The sequence below is a fragment of the Plodia interpunctella genome, chromosome 11 (assembly GCF_027563975.2).
Source record: "Plodia interpunctella isolate USDA-ARS_2022_Savannah chromosome 11, ilPloInte3.2, whole genome shotgun sequence".
NCBI lineage: Eukaryota > Metazoa > Arthropoda > Insecta > Lepidoptera > Pyralidae > Plodia > Plodia interpunctella.
The window spans coordinates 10,300,731-10,314,093 of NC_071304.1; the positions used below are offsets into that span (position 1 = coordinate 10,300,731).

The 13,363-nt window shown below is 34.9% G+C and overlaps 1 protein-coding gene and 2 long non-coding RNA genes across 3 annotated transcripts in view; 2 read left to right on the forward strand and 1 right to left on the reverse strand.

Moving 5' to 3' along the window:
• Positions 1 to 13,363, forward strand: part of LOC128673405 (ETS-related transcription factor Elf-3-like) — a 38,511-nt gene that overhangs the window by 20,080 nt on the left and 5,068 nt on the right. The window lies entirely within an intron of this gene.
• On the forward strand, positions 7,393 to 8,552 carry LOC128673406 (uncharacterized). Its single transcript, XR_008405075.2, has 3 exons — positions 7,393 to 7,733; positions 7,926 to 8,129; positions 8,413 to 8,552. It is a non-coding gene; the product is annotated as an uncharacterized LOC128673406 (long non-coding RNA).
• Positions 8,322 to 9,767, reverse strand: LOC128673407 (uncharacterized). Its single transcript, XR_008405076.2, has 2 exons — positions 9,247 to 9,767; positions 8,322 to 9,162 (listed from the first exon to the last, which is right to left on the reverse strand). It is a non-coding gene; the product is annotated as an uncharacterized LOC128673407 (long non-coding RNA).

Consider the following 13,363-nt stretch of genomic DNA (forward strand, 5'->3'; position numbering starts at 1 on the left):
ATGTACGTGGTCTCGTTGATACCATGGAGATATGGGATAACAAAAGGAACACGTTGTATAGTTTACAGTTGTTTCATTCAAATTTTGTATAGCCATTATTAATTTTTTAATAAAAATCTTCACCTGTTTGCCGCTAACCACTATGACTTCACATATCTCAAGAAATGTCCAGTAACATTTCGCCTCTTGTATTACACGCTACGCTCGACCGCCGCCCGCACCTCTTTCGTTCCCCTTCGTCGTCGTACCCCCGCGCCCCTTGTACTCCGCGGGCGAGGACTCATTTAGGCGGTTCTACTATAGTACCTATCTATATGTAGGTATAATAAAATAATCTTCACCTAGAAGAATTAAAGTAAGCAATAAGTTATAATTGCTGCTAAAATAACCCTTAACTTTATTGAAATAAGTTTTTTGCAAGAATGTAATTTTTGACACAAACTTTTATTGTTGTCAAAGATATTGTTTCATTTGACACATGACAAAAATAAACTTGCAGTAAAATGTTGAGGAGTTCCCTCGTTAGGAGCCGATCCTGGGTGCACAGTCAAGATATGCATATAATAATAGTGTATTGTTATGAAAACTGAAGAGACTTTCAACTCTGTAGAACAAGCGTAAGTAGGTGAAATTTAACTTACAAGATTATATAGATAGAATAAAAGTTTGTTTATAATTAGCGAATTTAATAAATCGTATGGAAGCGCCCTTATAAAAACCGACCAAGTTTAAAATACCGTTTATCATAGTCATAGCAATTATAATGTCTACCTGTTGCGCTCGGTCGCGTACGAGTGAGCGAGATAGCTTGAGGATAACGTGAAACTAAATTGTATCGCGCCAAACACACTTATCTTATCGTCACATCGAGTGACGTTGTGTGACGAATTTATAATAAGATTTATTCATATATATCCAATTTGAATCGATTGATTCCTTCCATCTTCTACGTCACTAGTTTTATATGGGAAGATTCCAAATCACTTCTCTGAAATGATCTGTTGTTGTTTTTGTATCATACTGTTACTGTTTTGTATCATACTGATTTTATTACAATTACTTAGGTTTTTGATTTAAAAAATGAAAATAATTGTTAGTGGACTGTTCTGTTTCTAATAATTGACGATACCTTTTTATATCCTTACAAAAAGAAGTCATATCTTCTAGTCTCTCTATTTGTACGAACACGATAAACTCACAACCGGACGGATTTTAGTACGGTTTTCGCCAATATATATTTCGATTCCTTCACATTTATTACCTATGTTTTTCCCCGAGCGAAGCCGGGACGGGCCGCTTGTTAATACATCGTATTGTGATACCAACAGTTATACATTTTGATATGTTATTTTGACATATAGGTGGGTCATGGCCCAAACTCCTTATGCATCCGCAAGGAAGGCCAGCAGTGGGGGCGTTTAAATGGCTGTTGATTATTTATTGATGTTGATGGGTGGCAAGGGATTAGGGATTTCCACTTGACACAGTCCTAACTAATATTATAAATGCGAAAGTAAGTTTGTTTATTTGTTACCTTATAACGCTCTATCTACTCAATCAATCTTCTTGAAATTTTGCATAGGTACATATAGTTTAAAGTACTAAGAAGGACATAGGACCATGCCTTTCATCCCGGAAAAACAACTGAAGCGACAGCGGGCCGCGGGCAAAACCTAGTCCTATATAAATAATACTTTATGTCAATAAATATAGACAATAATTTATTAATTCACTTTCCGATATACCTACTTATATAGAGGTAAATTACTTAGAATGTCATAAAATCATATTGCATACATTATTATGGTGGTCAAACAAAGATGATATCAAGTGCGGTCGGCCTTGCATCAAGGATGCAGTGCTCTGCTCATTCACAGAGCGGAGGAATCGCAGTCGGGAAAGTTATTCAACGCAGCTTTCGAACGATTGAATGTTTATTCATCAGTGGGACGACTGCCAGTTTTTGCTTTATAAAATTCAGTCTGTGTCATGTTTTATGAATACGTGAACTTAGTTACGAAATTCATGTGAGAAATCGCGCTTTTAACTATATATTATTACAATTAACATTTTTAAGCAATATTTAAATCTACTTAATGATATAATATAATAGAAAACAAGGTATATAAAGAAATTAACTTCATATATATACAACATTATAATTAACTTCATATATATTATACTATGGAACCATAAGGTCGGGGCAGCCGGTAACCTCGACAGGATTTCAGAAAAAAATCCACCATTTTAACATAATATTTTTTTATTTGCTTCGTCTCAAAAAGCAAGAAGCGATGTGACGTACAAAACTCAAACGCTGGTTCTTTTTTATGTTGTCCAATTTGAATAATTAAAAAAACAGGTCTGCTTGCGTGCTATCCTGATGTCAAACGTTACAAATCGGACAAAAAAAAACTATATTAACACACCTTGGTACAAAGGTCGTCTACATGGATACGTCTCACTCTCGTCTATTTAAGCCAACTGTGGCAAAAGATCCTAGGCCACGAAGTAGGCGCGCATGTAACACCCCTGGTATTTAAGGAGTTGATTGTCTGTGGTGACCACCAGTTTCTTTCAGGCCGCATGCTTATTTGCTTGGTAGAATAATAAAATAATAAAACAACTGTGCACAGATTTACAAGCATATGTTTTTATGTGTGCAATTATGATAACTACAAATAAGATCAGTCTTTTGAATTCACGTCTTAAATTGGCAAGTAAACAAAACAAAACGTCCAATCTTGTACAGCACCGTTCTTGCAATTCAAATCTGGAATCCTAAAAAAGTTGGGCGTCAGAAAAGAAAAAAGCTTTTTTGCCAACAGAAGTTGTGGAAAGATTGCGCGTGTGTTTGTTTATTCGTTATTTCTGAGAATACCTGGGAAACATAAAGCCAACACACTGTGAATTTTAAAAGCAAACCGCAACTCGCTACCGCTGGATTTTCAACTCTATTTTAATACTCATTAATTTCAAAATACAGTGACTTGTATTTGCCCCGATATTAAGGTATGCAGTTTCGGTGCCAATTTCAGAAGTGTGTGAGAGGATGATGTCAAACTGGCGGGGTTTTCGGAAATTGCAACATTTTGGAAATGTTGACAACATTTTTTTTTAATCTTCTATATATTGAATGCTCTATGGCAAACTAAAAGTTTAATATTTATAAGCAAACTAAAATTTGCATAAATTAAAAGTAGGGGCCACACCTACGTTGCTAGAGGTACTACATACTGAATTTTACAAGAAATCCATTTTTCTTGATACATCGCAAAATATTTGATTTACTATATCTCATGGACTGGATAAATTTTATGTACTTTATTTGCAAGCATACCATACAATTCAATTTTAAAATTCTTAAGGATAGAATTTTGTACATGTTAAAATGCAAATCCTACTCATTGTTCATGAGAAAAACGTGTAAAGATCAACTGATAGCCCAGTTTTTGTCCACACAGACGTAAACAACTCGGGCCTGTCCCTGACGAGGTTCGGCAAAAAACAGGTTTAGCTCACGTGACCACATTTGCGATGTTGATGCTTATACCATACACAATAAATTGACTACGTTTCACATAATTATTATTTTGAAGTGGAAACTTCTTTAGCGGCGTTGTGCACTTTTTGTGATGGTTAAAAAATATTAAACTCGCGTCAGGACACGTGACCCTGATCGAAAATTCGTAAGATGTCAAAAATGCACAACGTTAATATTCAAGTTTTCTCTTCAGCCGGCACTCCCGGAGTGCAACCCGGTTTTTTTATACTACTAAGCAGGCAAACAGGCATGCGGCACACCAGATGGTAAGTGGTTACCTATCAGCCTATCAACGCCTGCAACATCAGGTGCGTCACACGCGCGTTACCTACGTTGTGGCCTAGAATCTTTTGCCACAGCACCCTGTAATCACACCGCCTCTCTCACCCTTCAAACCGGAACACAACGATGCAAGCGCTGCTGTTAGGCTGAAATAGATGAGAGCGAGGTACCCATGCAGACGACCTTTGCAACAAGCTCTATCTCAAAAACATTTAAATAACTGACTATAAGAAATCCCTTCACGGACGCTGCCTGTATGTTATTCTTTAATTCCTGCCCATATTTGTATTATAAGTACAGTCTGCCACAGAGAAATCTGACCCCCTAAGAGATGGTGTTCAAATCGCGTGGGGGTTAGATTTCTCCGTGGCAGACTGTACATAGAAACTATGGACAAAAATTATATTGTGTCTGCCATTTGCCCGACCGGGCGATGTAGGAATGAATAGAAGAAGAAAGAAAGTCGTCGTTAAACAAAAATACTTAACAATAACCCCTTTGAATTATAGTGAAAATGTCTAGCATCTCCACACCTAGACCGCGGAGCTCAACACATAAGTCTTTAATGCTGCCGACCGCTCCGTTGCGACGACGCAGTACGTAGCAGCTCCGTTTTTCTATAGGTTTTGACACTGACGTGCGGTCATACGTCGGAATTCCATAAAATCGTGTTCTGTGTTTATTGGACGACGGAGCGCAACGTAACAATGTGGCCAGGCTCAAAGTTCCTTGACTTTAGTCTATTATGTACGCGGGCACTTTACCAAAATGACCGTACGTGGATTGTTTGTGAGTTATGTTCTAGCAGATAAACACACGCTGCTTCGTATTCTAGGCAGGTCTGTAGAATGAATGTTACGTGTTCTTGAATTATTGTAAGTACGAGTAGAAATCAAGTTTATAATTTATTTGAAGTTAGTTGAGCGGTTTCTTTTTCACATGAGCTTTGGAAGTAAATACTAAACTTAGTTTTTTAACGTCAATAATTGATGTACCTATGTCCTAAGTTGAATAAATAATGTTTTGTCAATCAAGATTGTAAAAGAAAATTTGTTGTTGTTTCACGACAAGATCACTGCTAATTGGTGAACAGAACGAAAACCCCGTCGAGTTTAAAACATAATTTTGATATTTAAACAAGTTTTTATAAACCTGATCATTAAAACTAACCTTCAAAATTTTTATCTCCACTGTCCATTTTACTGTTCGTGGGCGTAATTTACGTTCGTTATCGGCGTTAATCCCTCGACCTTCGAAATCCGGTTCTGTCTTGGCAGTTGTCGTCACGCGAATTCGGGAGCTGTGGCAGGTCTGACCAAAGGTCGCTGGAGTGGTCGAAAAACTTTGAGTAGGATCCTTATCATTTTGGTTGTAATGCGGAAAAGTTGAAGCTACTCGGAAAATGATCTCCCAAGAAGAGACGCACGTGACAGAAAAGGTGATGAATATTTGCGAATGGATTGAGGTATAAAAGATGGACGGATTGTTTCGGGAACGATACGAAAGTTTTAAAGGTGAATGAGGGGATGACGATAGAGAACGATGGAAAGAACTCCACCGATAAGATCATTGTTCATTAATGTTGAATAAAAATTTGGATATGACATGAAATATACAGTTGTGGTAGAAGACAGACATAACGTGCCGATACCATAAAAAATGGGCGTAAAGAACAAGCAAGGAGGCATATCACTATCTGTCATGATAGCGCTCTCCTAGTTACTTCTTAAGTTATAAAGAACTAACTATTTACTACTTTTGCTAACTATTATAACTGACTATTTAGGTTTCGGAGTCCAGGGCCCGGTTTTCCATTATTTCTTCTCAGCACCATAAATATTTCGAATAGGGACCAATGCAGTCGAACCAAAAGGGAAACAGAGTTTGCAATGATTTCATACATTCACATTTCATGTCAATTTATTCTAATCATCGATCTAATAAACGAAACTTTCCAAGAATTTTTGTTACTTTTCTACAATAATTAAAGTATTGAATACTTATGAAAATATTAGTATACTTTTTGCCGCAAACCGCATGTAAACAAATTTAAGTAAACAATAAAGTCCTCAAACTTTTTGAAACCATGGACCCCACAGCAAGGACATTAGGGAGGTGCCTACCTGCAACAGGTTTCTGAGATACACACATACAACACAACATACAATATGCGAAATGCGTCACGCACGAAGGTTCAACCAACTTGCGCGAAACAAACACGTTTTGTTACAATATTTTGACAGTCACACATACATATACATTATTATAAAGTAATAAACTGGCATTTTTTTCACCAGTCTGTTTCATCAAAATCTGCTCTTAAATTTTGTTTATTTATGTTTAAAAAATACCCATCGCTCGTTGGCTCAGCTTGTGGAAATGAAATTAACATTGTAACTACATATAGTCAAGAAAGATAGAGAGACAAGAATATACAGACAAGAAAGATAATTCCGAGTACAAAATTGTATTTTTTTTTTCAAGAAAATAAATTAATCAAATCCAACATCATTTGTTTTATCGAGTTAGTTTAATTGAGTCGATTCGTGTCCAGCGTGCGCCGACACGTGATTATATTTATGAAGAAGATTTCTAATTAAAAATGATCTTAACCCGATCATAACTAAGCTAGTATATTTACTGCACTGCCATGGTCACTGAAGCACTTAATTCTAATTATTATAAGGCCGAAGCAATAGCCTGTCTCATGAAACAGCGCGAGGTTCTGGTCTCGTGTTTCTTCATTTTATGATGTTACTAGCCAAGCCTAAGTTTTCCGACTAATTCTTAACTTTTACCTATGTACATTAGATACAATGATCTTTATTTTATTTGGCAATGCTGCTAGCCTTCTGGGCACATTACCTCAAGGCAACGAATAGCCGGGACTGGCATTTTTGTAAATATTTAATTTGTAAGTTTTTAATATAACTTCAATTTAGTTCGTCTTAATTTTATTTATTTAGTTTTATTATGTTTATAACACTCTACTCGAATATTCTGAAATTTTTCTCATCTCAATTGATTCAGTAAAACAATAAACCCTACAGCTACTTTTAAATCATAAACGCGAAAGTTCGTGATGGCGACAGAACTATATATTCATTCACGCAAAATTTACTATATTAATTTGGAAGAACACTTTATGATTTCTGGATTTAGCACATTTAAAGGTCTGTACAGCACACCGACTTTGTGTCTGGTCTATCCTAAACATTAGTTAAAAGAAACGAAACTTTAATGAAACAAAAAAATATCAAAGCGACGCGCATTATAACTGGCTGTGGGCTTACTCTCGAAATCAATCTCAATCTCAATTTAGTCTCAATGCAATTCCAATCACAATTTTGTTTGTTACTCTTGAAGTCATTACTATTGCGATTGTATTGGCATTGGGATTGTCTCGTAATTGTCGATTCCACTGTACGTCAACATGACATCAACCTGTCAGCCACGGAAATAGAACAAATGAATGAACGAAAACTTTAATAAAAATTATAAAATTTAAGTAATTTTAAAGAAAATTATTTATATTCAGAGGTATTTACTTTTATCAAAAATGCTTATTTCTTACTAATAACATATTTTTTAGACAAGAATGATCAAATTAAATTTTTGAATCGGCTTATTTGGCTGTATGAGTTTATTCCTGTGTCTCAACATGTGTAGAGTTTACAAAAAAAAGTCATAACATAAAACAACCAGCCGACGGCCGGTTACACTTACTTATTAAACCTATACAAAAAGAAATAAATCAATCAGCTGAAGCTGAAAATCCATATTGTGTTTTAAGTGCTCGGCGCTCTTAAGTTTGTGGGACGAAGTTACCAAAAATGAAGTTTAAAGTTGCTACAATATTCACGGCACAACAACGTTGTTTCTTCTTTGTTTACACTCCGAAATTAAGGTACGTATTTTTATTAGTATGTATGTTGTGAATGTTTATTATTAACTAGCGATTTAATGTTGTAAAAGTGATCTTAAAGTAGAATAATATGCTGGGCTAAGGTTAGCTAGCAATGAAATACTTGAGTAAAGTTAAATATCTATCAATATTAGTCATGTACTAAATCATAATTATTTCCTTTTCATGGTTTAGTATTGGGCAGAAAAGAAGTCTGCCTTGAAGAAGCTGTGCAACGGGCTCAGTCCATGAGGCGCACTGGCGGTAGCTTAGATATGGTGCTAGGGCTGTCACTACTTTTTATTTATTTGTGGCAGTCAGTGGCAGTCATGGGTGGTGGGTGACTCTCTTGCCACAGGTACCAGGGGAATAGCTGTAGACCCCTTTCCACAAAGTAATGTGAGTAAAATAAAAAATTACATTATATTTGTTTATTCATTATAGTATTGGTCTTTCTTATGCCAAAAGGGCTTGAATTTATTTGTAACAAATGTTTATTTAAATTTAAAAAAATACATAAATTATAATAATGATCCGCTGAATACATTCAACATTGAAATAAAAGTTAAAGGAAAAAATTATAGTAAAATAACAGTAAAAAACAAATAATTCATTTTGCACACAATTGTAATATACATCTAATTCAGTTATGTGATATATAATAACTTCCTTTCTTTTGCAGTCTCGCCCTTCTAAATTAATAGACCTGCCATCCACATCACAGGCTGCCACTGAAACCCTGGAAATAGAGCAAGAAATTCATATTCATAATCCACAGCCTCCTGTGGAGGCAGGGCTGCAGGTAGAACACAGCGAGCAGCAAGGTGAAAAAAGTTTTGTAGGCATTATATGATTCCATACTAATATTTATGAAGTTTTGTGTAGATTTTTAAATGTTATTTAAATAATAATTTATTAATTATTACAAATTATATTAGTGTTCTCTGTATTTTAGGTCAATAAAGATTATAAACAATAAATATATTTTTTAAATAATGATTGTTTTTATACTTCCTGTGAGGATATTCCCAACCAAATATTACTCATTATCACACACCACATGCTGCCCACAATTGTCGCACAAGATTTGCTCTAGCTTCTATACCCCTTTGCAGCTCTATAGAAGCTCCATCTCTTTCTTGTAGTGCAGGTTCTACATCAACAGTTAGGTCTGTATGTTATTAGGGTTCTCATCATCTTCCACTATTAAATGTGCCCGGTTACACATATTGTGGAGCATGCAGCAAGTGTTTATAATTTTTGTTGCTACAACAGGGTAATAATGTAACACTCTATATATTATGTGTTTATGCAGAACACTCGGGCTGTTTAATGCTGCACTCACATCCCTCAATGCTCGAGATAATGATTGCTGTGACATGGGAGTACCTAGTATCCCGCCAGTCGCAAAGAATGAAAGTGCTATTAGTATCTGTAAACCAAAACCAATTTATTAAACACAGGTTCTTTTGTGTTTCAGTATCACAAACAAACACATAATTTCAAACAAAATTACCTTGTATTTTTTACTGATATCATTTCTCGTTTTTGTAGTTTGCATCAAGGGTTCAAATTCTTAGCACAATCCATAAAAAAATGCCTTGGTGACACAATAATTTCGCTTAAACTCGTCGTCAGTCATAGCAAGGGTTTTATCGGCGTATCGAGCATTCCTACGCAAATTACGAGTTTCTCGCGAATCCTTCCTATAGACATCACTAAGAATTACGCTTTGCAACACCAAACGAACCATTTTATGCACTTTTTCACAGCTAAAATGTTAACTCAATTCTAACAAAGTTACTCTTTCGCTATTGTTACAATATCCAATAACAACACAATTTCAACGCAATATGGAGCTGTCAAAGTGGCTTCAAGAGTAACGATCTCAAGTTCCAAAACTCAATCCCAATGAAATTTAGTTCATTCAATATCCGCACCAATGTGGCGCTAGTGTTAAATTCAAGAGTGCCAAATGACGTTTCTTGCATTGAGATTGGGATCGTATATTGGGATTGTGATTCGAGAGTAAGCCTCCTGGTCTCACAATTCCGTACGAACAACACACGGAACATTTTTAAAATGCGAATCAGTTTACAGGCGTAATTAAGAGATCTTATGAGAATTATCAAGACATAATACAATTTGTTGCTATATTTACACAAATAACCATTACTATAATTGCAAATATAGTTAACTAATACAGTTGTCCATTAGAACGCTTGACGTAATCATCTAATTAACCTTTGTCTAAGTTCGATCCTCCTCTTTTGTTTTTATTTTTGTTATTTTTTCTTTCTTATCTTTACTTCTTACTATGTTTAGGACAATGACAATAGAAATCATTAGGTGCGTGATGAAAGACGTGCAAATTTAGGTGCCTTGTACGAAATTAAACAATAACTAGGATATATCACAAAACATTCTAAAATATTTCCGCAACCTTTCCATGCGAAATATTTCCACTAAAAGTTTAACAGAAATGAACAAGAGTCAATTTCTCCATAATATTCGGTCCACGCACCAGCGCCAACGCATCCTTGGCCCGCTGCAGCAAGGTCGGCAGCCTTGCGCGCACGCAGCCGGCATCCAAATATCTGAATCACAGCTTTATAGTTCACGCTGAAGGTTAATGGTATGCTGACAACGTAGGTTCAGAGGTTAATGAAGCCGCCATTGTTTCAGATGATATAATTGGGGTTTTAGATAACGCGAGTGAAGATGATATAGAGATACACATTTTACCTGATCTTTTTTCATGGATAGGCTTAATTTTGTTATTTCATTCATCATTAATGGACGTTATTTTATAATGGAGTATGACGCTAATAAATGTACAAGTTAAATCTGTATTGTCATCAAAGAATATATAAGAATATAATCTAATTAAGAAGATGTTGGAAATATAGCCGATGTGATTAATAATCATTCGTATAAAACTATAACTGTGAGAAATTCGTGCTAATAAGTAGTCCCTATAACCATACCTAGCGTTTATAGTATTCTAAAAATATTCTTCAATATGTACATTAAACATCCAGTTTGTAAATACAAACGATTGTCGATAGTAGCAGAGAAAATAGCGTGGCTGAATCACTATTGTATAATCAGGGTTTTCATGACGGAAGCACAACAAATAGTAACGATTAACTTTGTTCAAACGACCTATTGAAAAGAAGAGCTGTTGCAATCAGCCGGGATGGCGTAGCGCTCATAGAAAAAAACGCAATTATGACAAATCTAGATGCAAAAAGTCTAGAGCATAACACGCTAGATATCGACCCTGATAGTGCTGAACCTGAGGTTGTTTATGGAATGAATAAACAAGCATTTGTGTTTTATGAACTTCATTGCATAAGCCGTAAATTATGACAAATGTTGTGTTTCCTTTTTAAAATTTCTTCTGTTCACATAGTAAATGCAAGCAGTGGTGGTCTAAAACATGAGACATTCGGTGGAGATCGGTGGGGAAGGTACCAAGGTCAAATCCTACTCCCGCACATTAATTTGTTTACTAGATCTGACTTAAGAAAACATTGTGAGGAATTCTGCAAATACATAGTGGAATGTTGTTGTTGTTGTTGACTGCATTTTAGTTCAGTGTGTTAATACAGATACACTGAACTTAAATGCAGTTTTTACTGGATGGCATTAGTCGTAAACGTCGTCATTAAAGACTTCATAAAATCTAACACCAGTGTTAGTAAAATTCTGGATAAGAAGAATGCAACTTGCCGATTTACTATTTGGTATTATTTACAGCTACAGTATTTGTTATTAATAGTTTTCTTACCATATCAGTTACTGTGTAAATTAATATCGACCTCAATTTAAATTCGATTTACCGCAGACTCTAGGGTCATTACTGTCATAGTGATTTTAAATGCGTGGGCGTGAATATCCTCCGGCGTAGGGTTTTCAAAATATCCGTTAGAAAATCTACTGACCAACATCAACTTCAAAATCATTCAATCTAATCCATCTTTTATTTAAATCACAAAGAATATTTTGAATTTTATTGACGTTTTTTAGCATAACTTTTGTTTTTCATTTTTTATTTCCTAATCACAGAATTCCAATCTTAAGCACATCTTTTGTCAGTTATTAAGTCTTTGTTATTGTCATCCAAGGCTTCAGAGCTCATAAGGGAAAATTTAGCTAATCTTATTTACTTAGTTGTGAACCCTGCATAAATACTACAATTCCTGTTCATTTGTATAATACCGACGTGTGGTCTCACTTCGCCAATTATTGCAACAAGACAGCCTTGACTTGTACCACAATTATCTGGACACTTTGCATCGGAACTTGACACCGTTGAATCACGCAACTTATGCTTCACTTCCATAACGGCTGCGTACCTTTAATAGCTACCAACAATGTTATAACTCCGGTTGAACTTGGCTTCTTTATTGTTATGTCCATGCGTGGTGTGCGTGCATGTCCATCCTTCAATGCGTGATGGCTTAAGATTTTTTATGTTATAAAAACTGAAACCCGCTTGCAAGTCTGATCACAAATTTGTCTGGTCCGGTATGGACGTCGCTATTGTGGAATAATATGACTTTGCCAACGCACTTTTCAATGATTCGCAGTCATCCAAAGAGGATTTTTGCCTGAGATACTTTTTTTTTTTCGATTTTCTGCTCAGCGACGCTTCTTGCCAGTCGATATAAATTCGACATTAGGAAAGCTTCTAGATCTTTTAGCACTTCATCTATCCATACTAGGTATTGTATTTGTGAAGAATATTTTGACTGCTTTTGAAGTTGTATCATTTTGAAGTGTAATGAATGAAATTGAGTAGACAAATGGAAACATCACCGCAAGCAATGCCATTCCTAAGAAAGCCGTTGCATGTGTCCTTAATAATAATAAGTCGTAATGACTGCTCAGTGCTGTCTGGTTTTGGACATATAGAGATAATAATAAATAAGATATGGTCTAGGTAATAAATAAGGATGTCTTATAGTAATATTATTGAAGGCTTCTCCTTCAATGTCATGTCCTTTATAAAAACTGTCTCGTTAAAGAAAGGTGTAAAACGTGTTTATTATTCAAAACGATAAAACTAAATAAATTATTATTCATAATTCTCTTATATTAAACCCTCAATTTGTTTACAATTGTGGTAATTGATCGATGCAGATTCAATAAAAATTTAATATGCATTATAAAATGATTGTAAAATAAAACAATAATTGAAGTTTTATAGACAATTAATATATTTAACAGCTATTTTACGTAACTATCTCGTCATCATTATCAATGTTTGTCATCATTTTGTTATTAATAATATATAAATACAATTATTTTTCAATTAATGAAACTGTATGTTTAACTTAAAACTTTCTAAAATATTATTTTGGAACGTCTCTTTGTCCTATTCTTTGTTTGTTACGTTTAATACTGAAAATTACCTTCTCAAAAGAGCGAAATACTATACTGAAAAAAATTAATTTTTTATGGTCAAAATTGTATCAAAAATCTTAAGAAGGACTAAGTTACACTGATCAATGGGCAATCTTCTTTCAGTTCTTCTAGTCGTTCACTCTTGACAGACTCGCTTACCATTATTGTTTTTTGTATAAATAGATAAACATTGGGAAACTTCTTGAAGGATTGCATTCAGT